A 7069-nucleotide genomic window follows, 5' to 3' on the forward strand; every position below is an offset into this window, starting at 1 on the left:
GAGACATTAGGAACAAATATAAAGCAGAACTGAGCTCTCAATGCAGAGTTTAAGAATTAAACTAGCAGAATTGAAAAAAAACAAAAATAAAAAATACCACATGGAAATTTCCCTAAAACAATGAGAAATTTACAAATTTGGAATACAGAAATTCTAAAGTAGAGATAATATCCAGTGGAAGAGTAATGAACGATAAACATTAAGAGAATTTACAAGTTCCATACAAACCAAAGCAATTGACCTTGAAAACTATATTCACATATAAAATTAAAGATCATATGTCTCCCAGGAGAATATAACTTTTGAATACCATAAAGTAAGAAATTATATGAGAAAACTGTCCAGAATGTCTGAAAACAGAAAACAAAGCACCAAACAAGAGAATCCACAGATTGCCTCCCAGGAGGAAAAAATTGCTCTTGAAATTCAGGACACATAGTAGCTAAATTTAACATTTCCAATGGCACACAACACATTTTTTTAAGCTTCCAGGAAAGGATCTTCAAATACAAAGGAAAGGAATTTAAATAATATGAGATTATTTCAAAGTTACAAGAAATTATTGTTGAGAATGGAACATCATGCCAAAAACAGTAACATCTAGCTACAACCCAAACTGACATGCTTTGCCAGTCTGAGCCTAATAATTAACAAAAATATGGACATTGAGAGATACTTGGGGTTTTCCTGAGAAAAACAAGGCAAGAACCATATTTTCTACTTGCAAACATGTCAGAGAGAGGAGGAAGGGAGTGTCAAACACACACGCACACACACAAACACAAAAAAGTTAATAAAAACAAAAAACAGGATAAAAACAAAAAGGGATCATAAGATAAAAAATTAAACATGGTGATAAATATGTAAATAAAACCTAAAGAATCAGAAGAAATAAAGGTGGGTCATCAGAACTGAAACACCATGGATTAACCATGAAAAAAGTGAATCAGTTCTTTTTGACTTTTAGGCCAGCACTCTATCCACTATACAACCTAAATGAAATGATCATTAAAGTTCAAATCTCTTATGCTTCTGAGGTTATTATGGTGTATGATAAAAGTGATGGGTATGCTGTCAAAGTACTTTCTAGTTTCCCCAGTAATTTTTTCTAAAATATGAAGTTCTTTTCTAGACAGTTCATGTTTTCAAGTTTATTGAACATTAAGTTACTACATACAAATTTTTTATGTGACTCTGCCATCCCTACCTGTGTTGACTTTGGGCAAGACATTTAATTTCTCTCTCTCTCTCTCTCTCTGTCTCTCTCTCTCTCCATATGTGTGTATACATACATACATGTGTATATATGTACATGTATATAGTGTTGTATACATATATGTATGTACATGTAAGTTATATATATATATATTCCTATGATTCTTATTCATCTAGGCTGTTCCATTGACAAATTTTTCTATTATTTAACCAGTGTCAAATGTTTTTTATGATTACTACTTTATAATATATGTTAGGGTATGTAATACTAATCTCCTTCATTCAATGATTTTTTTTAATTCTAGATCTTTTGTTCCTTTGAATAAATGTTGTTATTATTTTGGACAACTCTGTAAGGTATCCTGTTGGGAATCTGTTTGATATAAATCTGTAAATGGGCTTAGGATTTTGTAAGTGTTTATATGTAAGTACATATGTGTGTATGAATGTATTGAGTATGCTTTGGTAGATTCACTCTCAGATATTTTAAGCATTTGGTTGTTATTTTGAACGTGACTTCTCTTTCTATTTATCCTTCTTGAAACCATTTACTGCTTTATTATAAATGCAGCACATTTTGTGCATTTATTTTGTAACCTGTTACTTTACTCAAAATATTAATTTTTAGTTTCTTTGATGATTCCTTAAGATTTTTTTAAGTAAACTACCTTGTGAGCAAAGAGGAATAGTTTTCTTTCCACTTTGTTTATATTTATGCCTGCATTTTTTTTCTCTTTACTTATTGTTACTACTTCTAGAACTATGTCAAATAGCATAATTGTAATATAACATTTTTTTCTGTTTCTGAATAACTAAAGATGAACATCATACAGAAGGTGGTTGGGAACTGTGCAGGATGAGAATGGGCAGGCTGAAACCCATAACTAATAAGGAACTTCAAAAAAAGAACAGGAGGAAAGCACACCATCAAGTAATTGCACTAAAGGAAGAAAAGATCAGTTGGTCACACAGAAAAAGTAAAAGATGATAGGTAGATAGCAAGCATGGTGTATGGACAAAACATGGTGGTTTCCTATTATGTTAAATAGGACACATCTGTGGAGCAACATGGACAAAAGTCATAGGATAACTATAGGATACGGAGTCATTATTGGAGGGAACTTGATGAGATAGCAGATTGATTTGAGTATTTGAGTGTGTTCACATAACACTGGAGAGAAAATGAGATCAAATTACATGTAGAGGCATTGACCTTGTCACAAAGGATGGTCATCTTTTCATCAATCAATGGAGTAAAGAGGTGAATGGTGGTGGGGGTGGAAGGAGAGGGAAGTCCAGGAACTATAAGGAAAAATTTGGAGGAGAAGAGAAGAGAGAGCTCATAGTGAACATACTTGATTTTCTCAGTAAAGTATCATATGGGATCCTCAGCTGAGGGCAGTGGGGAAGAAATGCTAAAGGAGAGTCTGAAAGTAGAAATGGGGTGCAAGGATCTCTCCATCCTTTGTGACCAGTGTGGAAATAGTATAAGAGAAGGTACATCTAGTATTGGAAAGGATGGCCAGTCTTGCTGAGTTCCAAAAGATGGAAAGAAGCAGAAATATTTTTTAAATGATGGGAAATGTGTTAATTATAGAGTTCCAGAGAGCATAGTCAAAGAAGTGGGCCAAGTTCAAGTGGCATAGTATGGGGATTAGGTTGAGGTAGCTGGGAATGAGAGAAAGAAGGAAGGAGTGGGAGAATGAGATTTGCTTTTGAAAGTTGAAGATTCAGCATTGTGGGGATTGAGAAAGTAAAACAGGTGGGACTTTGCTAACCATTGGGGAATAAATCCTGGCCGAGGATCAGTGCATCTTCCCAAAGAACTCCCAAGGCAGGTAAGTAGAATATTCAAGGGTTCATTGTGTTATTTCAGTTCCATTAAGGGATCCTTCTGACTGTGGGGCAACAGCCTCAGTCCTTCACTGGAAAATGAGGTAGTGGAATTAGATGATTTCTCAGATCCCTTCTGGCTCTGAATCTTAAGACCACAGGTCCTTTGCTCTTTCCACAAGGTTTTTCAGATTTGATGGAAATAATATTGGACAGAGTAAGGCATTCTATTTTCTGTTTTACTGCTAACTAGCTATATGACAGGTATGAGAGGATTAGTAAGCAACAAGAAACTTGACAGGTGTATGGGACATAGAGGAGTAACAAAAGCAAATAAGATTTAAGCACAATTCCAGCCTACCTTCTGAGTCTTATGACATATTATTCCCCTGTACATACTGAACATTTCAACCAGACTGAACTACAGTCTTTACCCCAAATTTGGCATTTGATCTCTTGCCTCCGAGCATTCACACAAGCCCTCTGCTAGCCTGAATTCTCTCCTTATCTCCACCTTACTCAATTCTTTTCCTTCAAGGCTCATTTCAGCTCCCTCTCCTCACTTCAAATTGAAAACTTTTTCTATGAGAAGTCACATGACATTGTAGATAAAGTGCTGATCTTGGAGCGAGAAACAAAGATGTGGACGATTCCAGCCTCCCTGTCTCAGCTGTAGGTCCGACTCCTCCAGCCTCACCAAGCACCGATAAGATGTCGAGCAAAGGCTCTGTGGTTCTTGCCTACAGTGGAGGCCTGGACACATCCTGTATCATGGTGTGGCTGAAGGAGCAAGGCTATGATGTTATTGCCTACAACATGGGACAGAAGGAGGACTTTGAAGAGGCCCGGAAGAAGGCATTGAAACTTGGAGCCAAAAAGGTTTTCATCGAGGATTTCAGTAAGGAATTTGTGGAGTAGTTCATCTGGCCAGCTGTTCAGTCCAGTGCCCTCTATGAAGATCATTACCTCCTGGGCACCTCCCTTGCCAGACCTTGCATTGCTCGCAAACAGGTGGAAATTGCCCGCCAGGAAGGGGCTAAATACGTGTCCCATGGAGCTACAGGCAAGGGGAATGACCAGATCCAGTTTGAGCTCACCTGCTACTCCTTGGCCCCTCAGATTAAGATATTAACATAGCTCCCTGGAGGATGTCAAAATTCTACAATAGGTTCAGAGGATGCAATGACCTGATGGAGCATGCCAAGCAACATGGAATCCCAGTTCCAGGCACCCCCAAGAACCCATGGAGCATGGATGAAAACCTTATGCACATCAGCTACGAGGCTGGAATTCTGGAGAATCCCAAGAACCAAGAACCTCCTGGCCTCTACACAAAGACCCAGGACCCTGCAAAGGCTCCCAACAGCCCAGATGTCTTAGAGATTCAGTTCAAGAAAGGTGTTCCTGTGCAGGTGACCAATGTCAAAGATGGGACATCACACCATACGTCCTTGGAGCTCTTTCTTTACCTGAATGAAATTGCGGGCAAACATGGGGTTGGCTGAATTGACATTGTGGAGAACCGCTTCATTGGGATGAAATCCACAGGTATCTACGAGACCCCAGCGGGAACAATCCTCTACCATGCTCATTTAGACATTGAGGCTTTCACCATGGATCGAGAAGTGGTAAAATCAAACAGGGCCTAGGCTTGAAATTCTCCAAATTGGTGTACAATGGTTTCTGGCACAGTCCAGAGTGTGAGTTTATCCACCACTGCATTGCCAAGTCTCAGGAAGGGGTTGAGGGCAAGGTCCAGGTGTCTGTCTTCAAGGGCCAGCTCTTCATCCTTGGCCAAGAATATCCCCAATCACTGTACAATGAAGAGCTGGTGAGCATGAATGTGCAGGGAGACTATGAGCCCGCCAATGCCACTGGCTTCATCAACATCAACTCCCTCAGGCTAAAGGAATATCATCATCCGCAGAGCAAGGTCACCGCCAAATAGACTAAGCAGCTGTCAATAATGTGAAGCGGCTCTCAGTGTCGCTGCTGATTTCCCCATGTAACGACACTGAAAGTCCTGGCATTTTGTGATTGTTGCTCACTTTCTTGGGCTGCGGCTCAGCCAGGCTTTATTTCACGTTCATGTAGCAGACAGAAGTGGTCTACAAAGGGAGTGGGGATGGGGGTGGGGGACGATGGAGTAGAAAATACAACCATAATAATAATAATAAAAGACTATCATGGATAGAAAAAAAAAAGATATAGATTCAAATCCCACTTCTGACACCTACTAGTTGTTTGACTCTGAGAAAGTAGCTTAACCTCTGGGTACCTAGCAGCTCCTCAGTTCTTTTCTAGTAAGTCACCAATGAGTAGATATCTGTGTTAGTGGTGGAATTCCAAAGCAGGAATTTCCTCATATTGATGAGAATAAAAAGTCATCCCTAAACAAGAAAGGAGATAGCTAGCAACAGAATGGTGCTATTCAAGTGAATTATTATGAACACTCCATCAGGACCATAACAGTCTTGATGTCAGGGACTCTATTTTTATTTCATTATATCTCCTACAATGTATCTGAACACAAAGCAGACCCTTTTTAAGTTTTGATTAATGTTTAAAAAAAGTGAGAATGGGATTAATCTTAGTAAAAGAAATTCAGGTAATTTTATGAAGATTTGTTCAGTAGCAAGTGTTGGTAAACAATAAAATAGTTTACTGAGGAAATAAATATTTTTATTGGAATTATTTATTGGGTTTAAATCTTATTGGACTGGAAACATATACATATCATCCTTCCTAGAGCACAAGAAATGCCTATATTAATGATAAAAATCAATCCAAAGGCCCAGTGCCCAGGGTCTAAGAGAAATCAGGTGACAGTCTTAATGAGAACTGGCTTGCAGGTCTATATGAAATATAAAATATTTTACCTTGCTTTTTTCCTTTTCAACTTTTGGTTAAACAAAAATCTGACTTTGTGGGAGACTTTAAAAGAATGCATGACTAGCAGATCCTTTATCCTTAGGAGTTATGCCTAACCAGTTCCAAAGTATTTATTTAATTAAGTAGAAAATCATTCTGAAGAATTTTGGTTTTAATAAACAAACATCTGGGTTACAGACTATTTTTAAAGTCAAGGGACAATTGACAACTTATTTTAATTTTCAATCAACAAACATTAAATACTTACTATGTACCGTTACACTATGCATATCACAACTGAGATGCAGGATAGGCCCTCCTCTTAAGGAGTTTATAGTTAATCAACTTGGCACAGTAAAAAGAGCCATAGATGTGGATACCTGGATTAGAAACCTTGCTCTGACAATTGGTAACTGTGTGACTGAACAAATCACTTCACCTCTGAGCCTCAGTTTCCTCATCTGTAAAATGTGCATAAAAGAGATTATGATGAAAGTGAAGCCTTTCCTGATACACATTCACTTTCTCTTCTTCCTCCTCAAATTAATTAATCTATTAATCTCTTTACAAGCTGGATTCTACTAGTAGAATATAAGATTCTGATTCTTTTTTTTTTTTTTGCTTTTTGTAGGGCAATTGGGGTTAAGTGACTTGCCCAAGGTCACATGGCTAGTTTTTGTGTTAAGTGTCTGAGGCTGGATCCAAACCCAGGTCCTCCTGACTCCAGGGCTGGTGCTCTACTCACTAAGCCACCTAGCTGCCCCAAGATCCCGGGGGTTTTTTTGTACTTTGTTTCTATATCTTGCCCCTGGACTCAGATGGCTCTGGAGGAGAAAGTGAGGCTGGTGACTTTGCACAGCCCTCCCTCATTTAAATCCAATTCGCTTTTATGTCATAGCATCACCTCCCTGGTATGATGGTTCTCTTTGAGAATAAAGGGCGAATAACAGCCCTAGGTATCTTGCCTGTAAGGAATACTTATTCAATACCCCTTGGATTGGATACAGTTATGTAGATAGGGAAAAGGAGGAAGCCAAGAGATCTAGAGGAAGCCTAGATATGGGTGGCAGAGGAATTATCAAGAGAGACCAAAGGGTATATCATTGGGATCTTCATACCCTGTGATTACTTAGCACAGTGACTTGCAAAT

General features: G+C 38.5%; 1 pseudogene; it reads left to right on the plus strand.

Annotated features, from left to right (window-relative positions):
• The first annotated feature begins 3699 nt into the window (after positions 1 to 3699).
• LOC138156118 (argininosuccinate synthase pseudogene) lies at positions 3700 to 5231 on the plus strand (annotated as a pseudogene).
• The last annotated feature ends 1838 nt before the right edge of the window (positions 5232 to 7069 follow it).

This window comes from Petaurus breviceps, unplaced genomic scaffold, assembly GCF_028583685.1.
Source record: "Petaurus breviceps papuanus isolate PSGF00001 unplaced genomic scaffold, PetGlider_PUasm1.0 98, whole genome shotgun sequence".
In the NCBI taxonomy this organism is placed as follows: domain Eukaryota; kingdom Metazoa; phylum Chordata; class Mammalia; order Diprotodontia; family Petauridae; genus Petaurus; species Petaurus breviceps.